Consider the following 20112-nt stretch of genomic DNA (forward strand, 5'->3'; position numbering starts at 1 on the left):
AGTGCGCAGGTGTAAAGCTGGCCTGGCCATAATCTGGTGGTTTAAGAAAAAGCAGAGTGGCATTAGGCCTTGTGTGTTCTGTAACATAAGTCTTTGTGAAGCGGAAGGAAGGATTTGGGACTTGTGTTACTTCTGCGGATTTCTTTTGCCTTACACGGACCAGCAGCTTGAGAGTGGCAGCTGCACACAGGATCATGCATGGCCCCAGAGCCTGGTGCAGTTCTCCCTTGAGAAGTGAGCACAGTATTATCCATTGATAGCTCTGGGAAGGTGTTTACATTTCAGAGTGGATTGTTCAGATGTAAATATTTCAGAGTAACTGAAGGCAGTTGCTCAAACTTGCCTTTCTCCTAGGTAAGTTTTTTCTTTCTTAAGCAAATGACAGGGAGTCCAGTTCTTGCTCTGCAAGCTACATGAATTACTCTATTCTACCACAATGAAAGAGGGCCAGTGTCCTCAAAAAACCAGACAATAGCATGACGCTTGGTATTGTGTCACGGAAGTGGAAGATGTGACTGTAAATCCTTCTGGAAGTTTAATCCAGGTTTTCCATATCCGGGGCAGATGTTTTAATGTCCATCAGCACAGTGTTTTTAAAAATAACGTGGTGGCGAAGCATCATCTTCCATGGTTTTGATAGAGAGTGAAAAAAACCTGAGAACATCTCTTGGATATTTGTGCCTCAGATTTAAGATTGATAAAACGAAGTTTGTACAGGACAGCTGTCACCAAAGTGGTTTCATTAAGTCAAGGCATTGCTTGCTTGGTCCAGGAGGAGAATTTTAGGTAACTGGCAACTTGACTGTTGAAAGACATACAGATGCTTAGAAATTTGGGTATATATAAAATAGGTGTTTTAAAAATGGTCACGTTTGATTTGGGCGCAAAAGACCCTGTTACTTGCATTGGTAAATCACAGGTTGAGAGTCCTAGCTTGTTTACATTTCTGAGGTTTAGGCCTTTAGGAAAACCCCACTCACTAATGCCCTCAGCACCCTCCCAAAACACAACCACAGTCTTACACAGTAGTTAAACACATTCTAGCAAAAAAAGGGCCTTAAGGACAAATAACTTTGTACCAAGGTCTTGAAACAATAGCATAACAATGTATATTAAGAGTGAGATTAACAATAAGCTTCTGTTCCCCATTTCCTGAAAAGGCCTTTTCATATTTATTTTCCTGATCATTTTTAACTGTTTGCTCTTGGAACAGAGGAAGTTAGTTTTACTAGCAGAATATTATCCTGTTGGTCCAGTTTCAGAGTGATAGCTGCAGTGCCTGTAGTCATTTTTCACATCATTATAAGAGCAGTTACATGGTTTGTACCCAGTTATATGGAATTGGCTGAAGTATTGGAATTGGTTGTAACAGATGACTACGAGGCTCTAAATATTTAAATAATATGCTTTCAATAGTTAGAGGGGTCTAAATGCATATGATTTCACTTCAAGGTTGAAAGTATCCTTATGTTTTAATGTAGTCACTTGGTGCTGATTTAAAGGTATAATAATTTTAATGGATTCTATATGATATAATGGTGTTATTAAACATACTAAAAATTATAACATAGCTTCTCATTGTAACTGTAAAATGTCTTACCAAAAAAATTGGCTAGGGCTTTCAGTCTAACATAAATCTAAAGTCAAAAATGAGAACTCGATACAGCTAAGGACATTTGGTGTCTTTTAAAGAGAATACAGGTCTGCTGTTCTGGAGAACACAGAGTCAATTCTTCATCAAACATAAGCCATTTTGCAGACCAGTTCATGTTAATAACATGAGAGTGTGATTCTTTGTACATGCTGTCTTGATCCATGTGTTTCAAATGCAAGAGTTATCAGTAGAACACTTCTGTGACAAATTCAGAAGGCTGCTTCGATACTCTGTTTGAGTATAGGCATTCCTGGCAGTAATTTCAGTTAACACATGTTTATGCATTTTTACTTATGTTACATTATATAGGATCAACCACAAGTAATATTGTATATGAACTATGTGTAGCAAGGTATTCCATCCTGTCCGTGGCCACACTTCTTCATAGCTCCCTTGCTTTTCAACAGTGGAGGCTACTGAAAGCACATGTGACTTTGAAAAAATGTCTTATTTGTAAGATCCTTCAAGTTCATATATGTCTAAAACACTTTTGAGAGTAGCTGAAGTTGAGGATGAAGCATGTGAACCACAGCTTTCCTTCTGTAGGTTTTTTTTCCTGTAATCTGGGAAATACTCATTTCAGAGATTGACCTAATCAGTTCTATGAATGAACACTCTCAAGGGAGATTTCTGAAAACACAGAGTACGTGCATTTTGCTTCCATTCTCTAACATTAAATTCATTTGGTGTTATGTGTCATAGTTCAGATGAAATTCAAGAAATATGGATACTTGGGGGAAAAAAAAAAATGAACAAATGAAAGAAATCATATCCATACTCCTTGTTTCTTCCTGAGGCAGGTAACATGCAATTTACATAGCATTTAGACATACTATCATACTACTAGAAGGCATTGCATTAATATTAAAATATATTAATAGAATCATGTATAGAAAAATACAAGGAAAAAGGAGTCATTACACCTGGCTGTGCAGCATTCATCTGCATATCTTGAAATGTACAGGGACACTTCTCAAAAGGAGGATTTTTCTTCAGCCATTCCATATGAAGCTTCAATGACTCAACTGTGTTTGAAAGGTTAGACTTAGAAAAATCAACATTTTCTTTTATATGAATCGCAGGTATGCAAATATTGTCTCTCAGTATTTTGAACAACCTTCTGTATCTCTTACCCATCAAGATTCTTTCCTCTGGTTTATGAAAATCTCTGTCCTGTAGAGTCTGGCCATGGAGCACCTGGAGACTTGCATCAAGAACCTACATCAGCAGTGTGAACTGTACACTTTTTGGTCATGCTTGAATTCTTTAATACTAGAAATTGATTAAATCATGCTGCAGTGGGTCACTAAAGAAATTATATTCTTAATTTTAGTATTGCTGATAGCCATAAAAAGAAAGAGATTATTGTCAGTCTCTGAAATGCGTAAGGTGACAGTCGTGGTAGTAGTGATATATTTGTCTGTTTTACTAATAAACATACAGATACATTTGAGACCTAGATGATATATGTGATGTTTCTGACATCTCATGTTTCCTGTAGATGAAGATGATCTGATTTGTATCCAGTAGCTAAAGCATCTGAGTATATATTGAAACAGTGCTTATGTCATGTTTAGTAAATGCTATGAATACTAATAGGTAAACTGTCATTTATTTATACAAATACGGTTGCAGAGAGTGTGTGAAGAAACAAGGTACCAAAATGGGTTAAGTGCTGATGGTGACTCAGCTAATGGTAAATCTGCCTCCTGAGAAAATGCCTCTGAAAAGAAATGCTGAGCTGCAAAGTGTTGTGTATTAAATTATGTCAGTAGTAAATTGATACTGCTAATAATGACTTTAACACATAGTTCTAGTTTTGTATTTGTGTAGTATTAGTATCCAGCATGTGGATATTGATTGATTTAGCTTGTAACCATCCGATGAAAGCATTATGGATGGCAAGGTAATGGAGAATCTGACACTAGTGGTCTGGTAGATACAGGTCTTGTATTTATTTAGAAACTATAATGCATGTTCCACCTGACCATCACAGCTCTCAAGCTGGCTATAACTCACACATTATCTGAAATTTAAGCTATTGGAGTCCTTGAATATCTTTGTGCATGAATCCGAACTTAAATATAAACTGAGCTTTTTATCTTCACTGAACTAGTTTTGCGGTAAAATGGTGGTCCTGAACTAGACATTAGGAATGAAGTAGCAATAATGATTAATTTAACAGGTTGGTATTTAGAGTTTGTGGGTTTTGTTGTACCTGCTTTTAACTGCTGCAACTCTAAAAATAGCTGAGATCAAATGGAAAGGATGCTTTTGAGCTAATACAGAAAGAATTTGTGCTATATTTTTACACTTAGCAGCTTTTTCATTATTAAGTGTTCTATAGCTAATGATTTTTGTACAAGTCTTTAGAAGCAAATGTGCTTTTCATGTTTGTTTATAACAATGAGCATTGCTTCACTCTTTTAATAGTTTACTAAATAGCTTGTGTCTGGCATCCTGTTTCATGTGTCAGTATAGCTTCCAAACAGCTCCTGTTCACGAATAAATCAGAAATTAAGCCTGTTTTAGGTTTTGAGCTGAGAGTAACTTTAAGTCTCATAACTTTTCCTTGAACAAAAGTAACAAAAATTTTCAGTGGCAGTACCTAACAGTGTGATGATGTTTGAGAAGTTTTTCTGAGGAAGCAAAACCAGGAACTGCTGAGATATATAGAGGGAAGTTATAGAGAGGGATATGTTGGAAGCTTTCTCCTTCTCCAGAAGAAGCTGCAAAAGTTAAATAACAGTGATGATTTTTCACTGACTTAGTTTATCTCTGTTTTCTTAAACTTCAAAGTAATTAGCTTTTATGTACCCATCAGGATGTTCAGGGTCTTTTCCTAGAGTCATTAATTTGTATTCATACTTTCTGTTTCCCACTATTTTTACATTATGGGAGGGTAAGTTGATTGGTTGGCAGTGTGACAGAGGAGGACAGGGAGATATTTATCATGTCACTGAATGGCCCTGGTAGAAAAAAAATGGAGTGCCAGCAGCTTCAGGTCACTAGGCTTCCAAAATAGTACTGTTGCTGAAACTGGAAACTTAAGATGCAAACCAGAAACAAACTACTGGCTTCAGTCTTCATATACTAATTTGTCCTGTCCTTCGATGTGTATACCAGTCAGATATAATAGACTTAAATGCAAATAGAATTACTTCCATCTCAGATGAAACCTTGTGTTGAGAAGGCAAACCATCTTCAGAGATAACAAAACTCAATAGGTGTTTTTCACATTAAAAAATATTCATGGTGGTTCATTGTCTAAGCTAAAAGTTATAATTTTCAAGGTCCCTGATTTCCTTTTAACAGTAGTTTGGTTTGGTTTTTTTTCATCAACAGTGGTTGTTCCCTGCTCCTTCTGTTTCTTTAAATAAAAATTTGGACAATGAACAAAGTTTTTTTGCCATGGATTTCCTGATTTTTTTTAGCATGGTTGGGAGGCTGCTTATTCTCTATTACACTTTCATTTTGATAGTAGGCAAGCCCATTGCTTCTGAAAACAGCTCAAATGTTCTTTGAAAAAAAATCTCAGTCAGCAGCTTAGACTTTTTCTCTTTTTCTTTTGCAGACTCTTGCATGTGAATTAAATTAATTTCTTGAGAGAAACCTTCATTAAGGGCTAAATAAACAAGGTCTACATATACAGAAGTTTCTTACTTCTGCTGCATTTGAGACACAGCCTAACTCATCTGTCTGGTAAGTTATACTTTCCTTAAGGACTTTTCTTTCTTCCTGCCCTTAGGACTTGCATTCTTGAGGTTCTAAGTAGTGTTCAGAGAAAACCAGCTTCGGCTTGCTGATAGTTCTGGTGCATTCTATATATGAAGTACAAAGACTAATCTCCAAAGGCATTACTGTGCTGCTTTTACAAACTTCAAAATAGTGTCTATGATTCTGTATGGTATTTCTGTATAGGTGGGGTTTAATCTTTTATCTAGTACTTTGTTCTCAGTTTGTTGTAATGAAGGCATTAAATGTTTTAAAGCAAAAGTGATAATTGTTCTGTCTTGGATTTACCTGTTTGAATGTTCCATATTTAATGAATTAACTTCAGAATTTTTATTGCAAAGTATATCCAGTGTCAAGTCAGAGTTTAAAAATATACTTTCCCAACGTTCATTCATGTCTCATTGACTGTTGGTTTCACCTTTTCTAGATAAAATAGCTTGATGTTATTTAATACAATGCTTTATTTTTCTTGGTGATGTGCCTATTTCATAGGACAGTAAGCATACTTATCAGTAGTCTTTATTTGATCATATAATTCTGTAACAGTTCTATTAAAGGTGTTTATGTCTTACAGTTTCTTTGGGTTTTGATTGTACAGCTTGAAACAATTTTTTTTTTCCTTTGATTATGAAGTATTAACTGAGTTTGACCCAAACAAAAGAAATTTTGTCCTCCACCTTCTATTTTTATGCTTCATTGCAATAAAATGAAGAAAGTTGTGGAAGAGCAGAAGAATTTTTGCTCTGTGCTGAGGTTTTCCTAAGCAGTTGGCTGGCATTAGATGGTACCCTATATATACCCAGTCCATCTGATCACTTATGCTGCAATGCTTTGGCTTACCACAATTACTGTGTACTTACATACTGCATGCCCTAGATCTGCACAGTTTGTTTTGCAGGCTTTGCTATAGCCCTAACATCAGTTTAGTTCAAAAAATGTTGAAAACTCAATTTCATATTTAAAATATGTGTTATATTTAATGTAAAGCAATAATTATATATATTTTCATTAAAAAAAAAACCCAAATAAAACAGATCAACACTCTAACATTAAAGCTGACTGGAGGCTTTTCAATTAATTTAAGTTTTAGTAAGAAGCTTGCCATCTTATTTTTGGATAAAAAGTTAAAAACTGGAATGGATGTATAGATTTCATAAAGAATATCTTACTTGTCTTACATTGATGGTTTTCATATAAAGAGAGTTTGTCACCTGAGAATTACTTCTCAAAAAGCTGCAGCTTCTGAAGGAACTTAAGACACTTTAGAGGTCATGCTGCAATTACTGTTTGTGCACTTTAGAAATATGTGATCCCTTAACAGGTCCAAAAACATAGCTGGATGAGAAATTACACATAAATAGGCTTCATAATAGATAAAAATATGAACCAATTATTTTCAAATAAAAACAGTGCCTGAACTGTTCAAAGTAAGGGCCAGAGGAACTTGTATCTGGCATGCTAGCACAACCCAAACTTTAGCTGAGTGAACTTGGCACAAGATTCAACTAAAGAGAGGAAATCTCAGGAGAGCAGTGGAATTCCTTTCATTGAATAACTATACCTCAGCATTCATGGGGAACAAATGATAACATTTTGTGCAAGTTTCTGCTTTTGACAGTGAGTCTTTGTTCACTTCCCAAAAAGGGTGTCAAATACATTGAAAAAAAAACAAACTTTTATATTTGAATTTTTCATTTTACTTAATGATATGGTCCCAAGGAACCCATTAAATCTGGGATGGCCTAACACCGTTGTTGATACCTCTTTCTTTATGTAGAAAAAAGGCTCAATTAGAACCGTTTTGGTTACACAATTGTGTTCCCTCCTTACTTCCTTTGTGAGCTCAAATAGAGGGGTGGTAGCCAGGTGTATCTATAAACATTTTATGATGGAATTATTTTATCAAAGTGTCTCAGAAAACATTTTCTTTTTGCTAATATAAGTGTTATCCAAACAATATATGATATTACTGAACTGTTACCTTGAGAAACAAAGGATCATGATAACTTAAATTTCTTGTTAAAAGCTTTGTGCTGAGAAAGACCTTAACTTAATATGCTGTTTAGTCATGATGCTGCTTCTGCAGTGTGGTCTTCAGTTCATTTACTGATGACAATGGGGTTTTATGGGAACTGTTCTGTATGGGGTTCTCATCTATGATCTAAGCATGTCAGCAGATCATTGTAATACGTTGAAACTGCATGGATTTAATATGTGATAGTGCTGGAGACAAAAAAGGTGTTTCGAATACTGGAAAGCAAGAACTGGTGATAGAGGAAATTAATCTGAGTAAAAGGCTATCATGCAGTCATCTCTTCCTTGCATTAACCACAGACTGTGGGTATACCAAAATGGAGGTGCTGAGAACATTCAAATGTGAGACCTGTGAGTTGTGCCTGCACTGGACTACCTGGCCATATGGTATTGTCAGATGGCCACAGATAGCTCTGGAAAAAATTCATGATGTGATGCTGTATGTAACCAGCTGCTTTAGAGGGTTGCAATTTTTATGGCATCCTGGTTATCTCGTGTCTGCAGGAGTGCAAAATTTCAATGCCTCTGTTGGCTTTGGAGCTTAGGCTATGCTTAACCTTTTGATTGATCCAAATGAAACAGGAACTGGCAGGATTCCCAGCTTCTCACAGTAGCCTCTGCTCATCATTAATCTGAGGTTTGGGGGAAGAGAGTTAATCACTTTATTAATACTCAAGCTCAGCAGTGAGCATCTTTTGTCAGAATAATTTTAACTGTAATGTCCAAGTTGTTGGTTGCTTAACTTTTCTAAAAAAATCACTGTCTTTTAGGTAAACATTTTCTGTATTTTGCAACTTCAAAAGTATTCATTTTCTATCTTAAAAAAAAAAAAGTAATAGTTGACAGTCAAAAGCACGTATTTTGCAACTTCAAAAGTATTCATTTTCCATCTTAAAAAAAAAAAGTAATAGTTGACAGTCAAAAGCAAGTACTTTTGCATATGAAACAGTGAATAATTTTCACTTCTGCCCCAAGCCTTGAGTTTCATTTGATTCTAATTTGTGTATAAACTTGAAAAGTACTGATTTGGGAATAAAGTTGCGTGGTACACAGCAGAGAATTTACCTGTTTAGCCGCAGAACCACAGAATGGGTAAGGTTGGAAGGAAGCACAGTGAGGTCATCTGGTCCAACATCCCTCCACTTGTTTGCTTGTACTTTAAAGAGAAAAGCATGCTTTTAAGCACTTTCTCTTCCTAAGTAATCTAATAAGTATGCTTTAATCTGTTTTCAAGGTGGCTCTCATCAGTCATTATCTGTTTATACTTGTATGTAAGACTGCATGTGTCTCTATAATATTAGTGTCTTAAGAATTGGTGTTTCCTTAGTGACTTGTATCCCTAAATGTTTCATGCTGTTAGAATGTTTAATGCTGTGTCATCTTTTGTGCTGGACATAACTTGGGTACCTAGGCTGCTTCCACACTTGAGACTGCTAATGACTTGTTTCCCAGAAAGGTTCCCTGTAACCAAGTCATTTAGTACAAACACGTTTAGAAATGAACTATCCTGGTGCAAAGGAGACTTTTAGCATGTGTTCCTTCCCTAGTCTGTGCAAAAACAACAGGTGACAAATGTAGTAGCAGCTCCATTCTTTTGAAGCTGAAAGTCTGAGCGCCAAGTTCCTGTGTGCAAGTAGTCTCTCAACTTTGAAAGTGCTCCTTGAGGCACCTGTGTAGGATTCACTTACTTGTGTGATTTATCTTGATAGATCTAAGTGAGCTAAGACATGAGGTGCAGATGAACGCAGCAGGACTGTATGTGTGACCCTAAATCTCTGTGACGCCTCTGGACCGTCTGGAAAGCAGTGGATTTCTTCTCCAATGTCAAAAAAAATTGAAATAAGAACAACAGAGATAAACAGTTTATATATCTAATAATGTACTATTGTCTTATTTAATTCCTGGGAGGGAAGGAAGCAGAGGAGGTGCAAATGGGAAGGTAAGCTATGTCGCTCCTGTAAAGGGACAGTTGATTTGGAGAATGAGTCCTCTGTCTTGAAAAGATTTAGTCTTTCAGAACAGTCAAGCTCCGACTTGGATGGAATTTTTCAAGAGTTTTCCTAGCCTTCAGTTAGCTATTTAATCTTGCCACAGTGATGGTTAGTCAAATAAAGGCACTTGGAACTTGCTGTCAGAGGTCTGTTGGATCTCCAAATTTGTAAAATCACCTTCTGGTTCCTACTTGCCTTCTGGGTCCTGCACAGAGCTTTCCAGTGCTGAAAAGGGAAGCTGATGGCTGATTTTTGGAATGTTACAGCGAGGGCCCAAAGTAATAGTCTTAAAAGTGAGAATAAAACTCAGGTAAGACATGGTTAAAAACAAGGATATGAAATGTGTGTGCATTAAACAAGAAATTCAGATGTTATGGCTTAAAGTCTGGGGACATTCTAATGTACTGAAAGATTCTGCTTTTTCCTGTGACAAAAACAGTGATTAAAAATGACCTTAGACTTCTGTAAACAGAACTAAGCTAGTATTGACAGTTTTTGAAAAATCTTCCTTAAAGTATGTCCCAACTTTATCTGCAGGCAGGTTCCTAAAAGCCTACCTGTAATGCAGCACCTGAATGTTTAAAGCTGTATCACCGCTTCATAGTGATACCTCTTGGAGTAGCTAACAATAATACATTCACACAAATCATTTTACAGTAATGGCTTTGCATTAAAGGAAAGATTCTTTATTAAAATTGAGCAGATGTACAGTTTAATCTACTGTTTGAACTGGAATTCAATTTTGACTTGAGGGTGAAGCTTCTGAATAGCACCATTATCAAGTGTCCTTTTTAAAAACAAAACCAAGACCAAACCAACAAACAAACAAATCCCCAAAACCTTGGAATTAAAAGGCTGAAAAATGTAACTAGGCAAACATCTGAATTCCTAAAAGGCGTATGGATGTATTGCAAATGGGCTGTCTGAATTACTTTGAACTTTAAGTCCTGTGTAGTTTGTATATGCTGGTGCAAAGGTTGCTATACTCTGGCCTCTCCACCCCTATCTGGATTTCCCTCCTCTATGTAAATAGAATAAGCATAAATCTACTGACTTGGAAAGAATTATATGGTTTCTTGCTTTGTAGCAGCTGACTGCATGGTGGTTTTCTAGCAAAACACTTAAGTGACAGGCGGCAGGTCAGCATGGTGTTGATCTGTCTTCCTGGGATCTAGGAAGTCTCATCCAAATGAGTTAGAGTGCTTAGATTTCTGTAGTGAGATGTGCCAAGTGTTTGGTTGTAAAACCAAATGATTAGTCAAGAGAATTTGCATTTTTCTAGATAGGTATTAAAATACATATATTAATAATAAGGAATGGGTAGAAGAGCTGAAATCAATGGAGTGCAGACTTCTAATCAGAATTTGAACAAAACCATTAAACTTCAGATTGAAAATACCATTATGTGACATGGTAAGGAGCATGCTTTTGTTAAATTTTCAGATCTTCGTATTCTTTTGGGCCCAGTAGAATGAAAAGCAATAGTGCGACAGTAATGCTCTAATATTTGCAGTCTGTTCTACTCTTAGCAATAATATTTAAGTGCTTGACCAAAATGTTTGTTTAGAGTTGGAGAGCTGTTTCCAGTTGAAATCTGGGCTCCTTTGAGGAAGTAGTTTACAGGCCAGCAAACGCAATAGAGCAAGTTTGAAAGATCTTTGAGTCAGCCAGCTGAACAACTTACTACAAAATGTTTTTTCATTGAGTTTACTGACTTGTCTGTCAATTATCTGACAAACCAGAGTGGCCTGGACAAAGGTTGTTCATATTCTTAAGGCTTTAAAAGATTTGTGTATATGTCTGAGCCTGTTGAACTGTCACAAACAGCTGATGCTCTGAACTTGCAGAATACTTGAGTATTCAGTGCCACAAGCTCTGTCTACCTATCTGTGCTAAAATCCATACCAAGATTGCTAGCATAACCATACAAGTCCCTGTCCTGCTGTGGGCAAGCGGAAACAAAGAAAACAACTTCAAAGTTCAGTATAAGACCATTGATTTAAGACCATGGTAGTTGGTTTGGCCCTTCAGATATAGCTGTGCTACTGGCATGAGCTGTGACATGTCAGACCTTAGGCTTTCAGTCAGTTCTTTGACAGCTACTTCATTTTATGCCATTATTGGCAAAATGTCATTGCCTTTCACACTGGCATCAGTAAAAGTCACTGTGATTATTTTCTGTACAGCGTTTGCATGTTGTATTCACACATGGTTTGCAATAACAGCACTTTGGTCTATGTGAAGTCAGTTAAATGCTTTAGTCCATTTGACACAGGCAGTTCTCTGCTGGCAAAGCAGTATCTCCTGAGATGAGACCTTGTGTGTTCCAGTCTGGCCTGGCGTCTTCTGTGTCTGGAATGAGCAAGACATTTAAACTGCTCTATCTCTCTGTCACTACAGGGTCAGCCGAAGACATATTTATCAATTGACACTAGGATGGTTTTGGTTTTGCACTTCATTCCAAACATTTTTGGTGGAATAAATACTGGTTGGTTTTTTTTTTCCTAGGCAACATATGAGGCATAATTACATCTCAAAATTCAAGTACATATTTGCAAGAAACATGTTTGACAAATTGTGACTAGGTAAACCTTCACACTAGATAAGCACTCTATTGGAAGATGTGCAGGTGAAGTTGGAGAATAAAGAATTAAACTGATGTGTCATACCTCAAAATTTGCAGTATAAAAGACCTCCTTTTGAATCAGATGTCTTTGGGCTTTTGTAAATAGGCTTATTTCTGACCATGATGTCCTGCATGAGAATTATCTGATTTCTGAATTATATCATAGATTTAGCTATGGATCTGAATTTGTGGGAAGAGAAAAGAACAACAAGCTATAACAACAACAACAAAACCCTTTTCCCTTTTTTCTCCATAAGAATGGATTTATCTTGGCACTTAATTCAGGCTGTTCATCAAATTTTATCTTTTTAGAATAATTTTGCCTTGATGACTGTGATAAATATAAAACTGACAAATACTGGATTTTTTTGTTTTTCTTGCCTTCTAATGGACTTCAGAATTTGTTGACCTTTGCTGAAAATAACTTGGCTAGCTGGAGCCATAACAAGACACAACTTTTTAGTGCACATGGTAAAGGCTCAGCTGTTTGGATAGTATTTATCATTCCACAGATAGGATAGCTAAAGAAATAGAGGAAATAGAAAATCAGTCATGAGGGTGAAATATAAAATTTTTAAAAACTTCCTTAAATTATTTTTTCTAACTAATGATGAACTTGAGGAATATTTTCACTATTAAAATCCTGTTACTCAAGTGCATGTTGTGTTTTCTCATCTCTCCTGGGGGTGCATATTGCTACTTTTACACTTTGTTCTTTGTCTATGCTCATGCTGAGGAGTTGTGATAGGTCAAAATAGATGTCTACATTTTCCAGTCTAGAGGCAAGTCAGAGTGCCCTGACTTTAGTGATGACTTCCTCATATTCTCTCAGCATTATTGCTGAATGTTCAGTGACAGTTTCAGTCTTTGGGTTGCAAGTACATTGCTTTTTGCAATCCAGCTGTAAGTGAGGATATGGTTGTTACTGTTCATTTGATCCTTTAAAACGTTTTCTTCACTTTCATATTTGCTATGCCTGCCTGCTAAGATTCCAGTAAATTTTTTTTCTTGGAACCAGGAAAGATGTAATGCTGTACTAAAGAGTTCTACCAGAAATGGTACTGCTAGCTTTTTTTTAAATGTGGTAGACCACAGTCATGGTACAGTCAAACATATTCTGCTCATTAGTTGCCAGGATGCAATTTCGTTGCTGAAAGGGTGGAGAAATTCAAAAGCTTGATTAAGACCTTTGGTACAGTCATCTGTTTTTCTCTGTTGATGTTTGCTGCCTGTGAGCTTGAAAGCTTCAGAGTGGCTTTCCAGAGCTGTGTCTTGGAGAACACTGGGGCACTACAAGCTGCCCTGCAAAGGTGAGGGAAGGGCAGCTCACTCAGTGGCTGTGGTGTGTGCTGCTGTGCCTCAGGATACAGGTGTATCCTCACACATAACCTTGTAGCAATACCAATAGCAATTCCTATAAATCCATCAGTAGGTGCAAAGCATAAAGTTTGTTATGTGTGAGGAAAGCCTAATTGAAGGAAAGGAAGGAAGCAGGAAGTTGTCTCAACTTTTTTAATGGTGCAGATAGTTCAGTGATTGTCAAATGGACATTTAACTCTATATGAACACAAGCCCTAAGCCAGCTTCAGTCTTGATTGAATTTACTTTTCTGAAAATAAGGGAATTTCAGCCTCGTGGTAGACAAGATATAGCTGAAGGAATTTGTTGGATGCTTCAGGGACGCTTGGGTGAATAGAGATGCTGTTGCAAAGTAGATTTTGTCAGTGTAAGCTTTCAGTAGCTTGGTTCTTGCAAATGCAGCATTCCCATTTTCTGCCTGGCCCTCTATTAGAAAATTGTTTTCAACAGTAACGTTTCACAGAACCCTTTCACATTGACAGATGCTTAATACTGGGAATTAAAATAGTCCTTGTGAGGAATTTATTCTGTTTAGACCAGGCAGCATACATGAACTCGTTCTGTACTGCTAACACTGCAACTAAATTTCAAATTACCTTTTAAATTGGATCTTATTTGGTAACTTATTATATTTTGTGTTACTGTATTTTAGAGACTGGGAGTAGCTTTAATGCAGCAATGACACATTTTTAAGTCAATACTAATGGCGAAAAAGGTTTTTAAAACTTGCTACTCCTTGGGCTTTGCCCTTTTGATACAAAGCATAGTGTTTGTTACAGAAGAACAGACCATTCTTTTGAAATGACATTTTCTTCTGAGTATGACTGAGTAATATATTTTGTCCCTATTTCTAATGTCAGAATTTATTTAAATACCTTCGTTCACCTTTGTGGCCATTTCTTAATCTTCTCCTTTTGCTCTTACATAGTATTAGGAATATTACTGATGCCAGTGCCTAGAGCAATGTAAAGGTTATATAGCTAAGAGCAAAATCTTTCTTTTTTCTGTTTGTTTGAACCTGCAAGTTGCAGAGCATTATAGTATTACAAAAATTAGAATATTTTCAGGAGGCAGGAGACGCTGTAAGTAGAAATACTAAGAGAAACTGTCTTTCCAAATTATTCAGTGCTAGATCCCTGTGTAATGCAACTAATGTGATTAATCAGTTGTCATTCCTTGGCTTCCTTAGTGTGCTAACTCTTTGGAATGATGAAGTTCTTCTGGCCTAGACAGAAGTACTAGTTTAGCAGCTGATACCAAGGTCTCAGATAAGCTTGTCTGACTAGTTGCTTGTTTTCAATGGTACAATTAAGGGCATTAGGCTAGAGATACAGTGAACTGTTAGTCTTGGAACCACCTTGCATACGAAGTCCATATGAACTGCAGGCCAGCTATGCCCACATTTTCAAAATAATTTTTAAATCAATATAACTTGCCTAGCTGAAAATGTATATGCAAAAGCATATGTTAGTATTTGGTCTTAGCTGCAGGATTAGTTCTTATATATCCCACGTCAAGTGTTCAGTAGACCTAACATGGAGAAAGCAGAAGTGACAGGGAAAGGAGATGCAACTTTCATGTGGTGAAGACAGGATCCCAGACTGAGCTGAACCAACTTTAGAACTGTGTAACTTCTTTTTGGTAGCCTTTGTAGGAAATTGGGGAAAATTACTGGTTTGCACACAACCTTCAAACGTAATATACCCTAGTAGTTTCAGATCAGTAAGTAGTCTTACCTTTGAATATAACCTTGAGTAGGTAAGATTCCTCTGAAATGTACAGTTTAACAGAATCTGCTTCCTGAGTAATAAAAATTAGATTCCAGTAGCATTTTTAAATAAGTCATACCATTAACTTTTATAGCAGAAGATAAGGATGGTATTAACAAATGATAACTCTATCCTTCTTGGGCCATTCCCCATGACTGCTTTAATATGTGACAGAACAGTGTTGTCAAAGGGCCAAGCAGGTTCTGATATTTGCCTGTCATTGCCTTCTAAAGAAAGCTTTGTTGGTCTCTTTCAATAGACAGGGATGAAACATGGGGAAATAAGCTGTCATCACTAAAAGTTAGCCTGAGTTACTTTGCCTTCATGCCACTGCATGGCGCACACACATCTTTTTTTTTTTTTTTTCTCTTTACCTCTGAAAGAACGGCTGACTTGAAGATTCAAAAAAATCACTGCTTTGTGCTATATGCTACCACAGCTGTCATGCAGAAAATACTAGGCTTGCCTGGATCCACACAACCATGTAAAGTTAAAATGTGTAATACAAAACCTCCTTGCATGTATGCAATAGTTTTCTTGTATATTTTAGTACCTGGACATGTTCAGTCTAAGAGGTGTTTTCTACACTGTTGGACACGGTACTGCATGAGGTTCTTCATAGCTGGCACGTGGCTTTGCAGCCATAGTGGTGCACCTTGCCTTGTCCCTCTACTTGGCACATGTCTGGATGACCTGGGGACTTAGAGCATTGCATGGAGAATGTGTCTTGTGCTGTAGAGACACTAACTTGAAAGCCAGGCTCTTCACGTTCCTTGAGCTGTGGGATTCCTCTTATCTGAAGTCATTAGTGACTTCTGGTTAGTCCCAGGGAGTTTGGTTTGGTTTGGGATTTCTTTTCAACTAATGGCTGGAGCACATCTCCTATGAACACAGGCTTGGAGAACTGAGGCTGTTCAGCCAGGAGAACAGAAGGCTCTGACGACCTTGTAGCCTGTTCCAATACCCAAAGGGGGCTTACAAGGGTGGTGAGGCACTGGCACAGGCTGCCCAGAGAGGTTGTGGACTCCCCATCCCTGAAGGTGTTCAAGACCAGACTGAATGGGGCTCTGAGTAACCTGGTCTAATGGAAGGTTCCCAGCCATTGGAAGTAGATGATCTTTTAAGGTTCCTTCCAACCCTAACCATTTTGTGACTCCATGAAAAAAGTTTTAAAAGGCTGTTGCAAGGCTATACTTTATTTTTATCTTTTACCAAAGCTGTATTTAAATCTTCCTCTTTCCTCCATGCTTTTCACTTATGTTTCAAAAGTAATCATTCTTAATGTTAACATTTATCAGTAAAGGTTGGTTTTGCACAGAGTCACTGCTTGTGTAGTACTTTGAATGCAGCTCATTTCAGGGATAAGTTTATAACCTGATTTCATAAAAAGTTGTGTTACAGCAGTTAAGAAGGTGATGAATTTTAGAAGTGGAGTAGGAGTGACTGGGGAGGCAAACATCACCGCAGTAGTTTTTGTGCCAAAACAAGTTCATTATTTAACTATACCTTTTTTTCTTCTGCTCTGATTTTTTTCCCAAAGAACTGTACCTAAGGTATACAGTAAGTTGGTTTCATATAGAGTGTGTTTGTTCCTTTGTTCTTTTCAGGTAGGATCTAGTTGGATGTTGATGACCTCTACTGCTTGACCTACACATAAATAAAATTGCCAGCGCAACTCCTTTCTCTGTCTCAATACAAGCAGCACCAAAGCAGTCACGAGGTACAGGATTACAGAAAGTCAGTAAAAGCACACTGAAGTAGAGAAATCTCCTAAATAAACCATATCTTCCCACACTCTTGGGCTGCCCTGTTTTTTCTTCTCTAATTGTAAATTAAAAGTGATCAAAGTGATTGTGTTTAATATGAAGTGCCTTTTTTGAGCTGCTCAGGTGAACTCTGAGTGAACTAATATGATGGAAGAAAACCTGGTCTAGACAGTCATCTTACATCAGTGCACTTGAAAATTTAGTAGACGTGGTCAGCAGTGGGGTATTCATCACAGCAGGTAGCAGATGATTGTCAGGTTTCCCAGTCCCTTGAGCAGAGATAAGTATCCATTTATGCTTCTGTCAAGGCAACTCTATACTACCCCGTATACTAGGTTATTTAAAAGGCTGCTGTTTAGTCATAAATGTGACTGTTTTTATGCTGCCTCCTTAACAACAAAATTTTAGCTGGATTTTGTATAAAATTCTGAAATAGTTATGCAAAAACAGTCTTTAGCTGTATAGTTTCTTGATATATAGCTCACTAATGTGATAGGTTACCCATTACTTTCTTAAAAAAAAAAAAAAAAATACCCCCATGCCTTCTACCACCCTAAAAAGCAGAATTGGTTAAATATGAACTTAAACCACAGAGATAGTAGTACATTTCAAATCCCGAATGAAATTGTACTATACAGCAAAAACTGGAGAACAAACAGATGCAAATTACTGTTTTAATAATTTTGCACTGGAATTTTAAAAATCAAGAGTGTTCCCAGAATATAAAATATTCACAGCTTTTATGGAATTTTCATAACCCCTTACATTTGGTGCATCTCGAGTTTTACTGTACTTTGCTTTGTTCATTAAACATTAAAGTGTCTTCATATAATTGACTTCACACATCATCTTTAATGTCAGATACTGATAATCTGAACTTTTAAAACTTGTACTACGCATGTGGAATTTGCTTATTGATATCTGTCATAATAGTTGCTGCATGCTTAAATCCTGGGGAGTGTAGAAACTTTGGATGCAGTAAGTAGGAAATCTGTCAGGTTCTGCAAGCAGGTGAAAGATTTGATGTGATGGCAGTGTTGGTAATGTTAAATCATAATGCAGTACTAAAGACTGGATATTAGGAAGTCTTTACAGAAGGGGTGGGCAAGCATTGGAACAGGCTGCCCAGGGAAGTGTTAGAATCACCATCCCTGGAAATATTAAAAAAATGTGTCAATGTGTCCCTCGCAGTCATAGTTTAGCGATGAACACAGTGGTGCAAGGTTAATGGTTGGACTCAACAATCTCAGAGGTCTTTTCCAGACATAGTGATTCTATGATCATAAGGATTCTATGATTCTAACGTAAGGGATTTCCTCCACTGTTATTCCAGCTTGTTCCTTGATTTCACCATAGAACGGTATCCATGATGATTTGTATCCCATCAGGATCTCAGGTGTATCTAGCAAGAGGGAATAGACTAGGATTTCAGTGCAGAATCTGCACATCAGTAGTTGTTTTGGAGGCAGTTTTTGTTTAGTGAAAACTAACTAGAATTTTCAATTTTATAGAGAAAAAAGAAGAATTGGGACTCTGTAGCATAGACAACTTGTGTATATCCTAGGGGCAAGACCTGCTTTTTCTGTATTCTGGCCTATAAACACTTAGACTGTTGTCCAAGAGATGGTCTCAGCTGTTGTCTTAAAAGAAGTCTCACAAAATTGATCTCTTGATAGTTCCTGTGTCTTAAAGGCTAAAAATTAATTACATGCCTCCCTTCTTCGTATTGGTTTTGGAAGTACAAATAACTGCTGTAATTACTTTTTTAATTTCAATACCTCATTTCATGTGTGAACTGCAGCAGCACTACTGGTGTTATAATAGCTTCTACCTTATAAATTCCTTTTTCAGATTGTTTCCATTTATTAGCAAAAGACCTTCCTGTACAAATTTAAGTGGTTATGTTTTTGTTTTAAGGTCTTGCTCTGAACAGAATTCACGGTTCTGAAAGTTACACTATGTCTTAGATGTGTAGTCCTGCTGCAGCTGAGCTCCTTAGGCACAAAACAACCTTATTCCCTGTGCACAAGGAGGCAAGTGCATCTGGATTTTTCTATGCTATGCAGGCTGGCATAACATTTATCCATGTCCAGCATTTCTGTCAGAAGATTATCAGCAAAACCAACAATGCCCTTATTTAGGTTTTTATAAAAAACAACATTCTGTCTAGGAAAGTGAAATAGGGAGGTAGATGGTGCCATGAAATATTTTTTTTACTGTCAGTTAGAAAGGTACAGGTGTTCAGGGAGAACTAAGGCAAAGACTTCAAATTCTCCTGCTGGAAATCTGACAGTAATCAAGTGATATAGAAACGTGAAACCTGTTGTATTAACTCTTCAAAGAATGTAAACTCTTCAAGAATCAGATCATAATGGTAATATGCATTCAGGCTTGGGGCCTGTTGCGCAGTAGGACTTCAAAAGCATTAAAGCCTGTAACTCAAGCCATTACAATGGGCAGAGATGCTCCTTGGAAAGGGACTGACAATCCTGTGAAGTAACATTTTTAAATTACACACCTGAAATTCAGTATTTCAGCAAGACTCAGGTTGGACCCACTGAACTTTAGGCTCCGTATGGGTTTCCATATGGAGTCAACAGCAGCTCAGTCAAAAGGAAATTTGATTTGGAATAGATTTAATCACCCCTTGAAAGTACTCATGGGGCTTGCTCAAGTAAATAGGAGTTCCAAAGGAAATTATTCAACTTTAAGTAAATGCAGTGAATCTAGCCCATTAGTCTCTCTTGCCATCTCTTCTCACTTTATGCACAAGTGTTAGTGTGCCATGAAGTCTCACTTCTGTATCTCCTGAAAATTTCAACTTTGCTTAAATTTGAAATATCTACCCAAAGCTTGAAAAGACATTCTAGTTGTCCTCAAATCAGAAAGTAGGTTAGCTCTAGGTACAGAAGATACAGTATTTCTTTTTAATTTCCTTTTTAAATTTTTATTTTGAAGTTTTTAACTGCCTTGGCCTAAATCGCTGATACTGTGGATACTGCTGAAATGCCGTGTTTCTGCAGCTGCTAAATTGCATGCATTAAAATAAATTAGGATTCCTGCCGGTGTCTGATGAAACAATTTAGAATGTGTAGTTTAAACTAGTTCTAAGCACCCACTTCTGCCAGTATTACTCTATATAAGTGATTTAGATTCTAATTTTCATTTATGGGCTCAG

At 37.0% G+C, this 20112-nt stretch overlaps 1 protein-coding gene across 38 annotated transcripts in view; it reads left to right on the forward strand.

Annotated features, from left to right (window-relative positions):
* The window catches only part of SORBS2 (sorbin and SH3 domain containing 2), a 199256-nt gene that overhangs the window by 65492 nt on the left and 113652 nt on the right, over window positions 1-20112 (forward strand). For 37 of the 38 annotated variants that reach the window (XM_017744439.1, XM_008641460.2, XM_017744457.1 and 34 more), the window contains exon 2: window positions 5229-5356. The gene's annotated coding sequence lies outside the window, so the exon portion shown is untranslated. Of the gene's footprint in view, window positions 1-5228; window positions 5357-20112 lie in introns of those variants that run through there. The other variant, XM_017744459.1, reaches the window with a different exon arrangement.

This window comes from Corvus brachyrhynchos, unplaced genomic scaffold (assembly GCF_000691975.1).
Source record: "Corvus brachyrhynchos isolate BGI_N302 unplaced genomic scaffold, ASM69197v1 scaffold17, whole genome shotgun sequence".
NCBI classification, from domain to species: Eukaryota; Metazoa; Chordata; class Aves; order Passeriformes; family Corvidae; genus Corvus; species Corvus brachyrhynchos.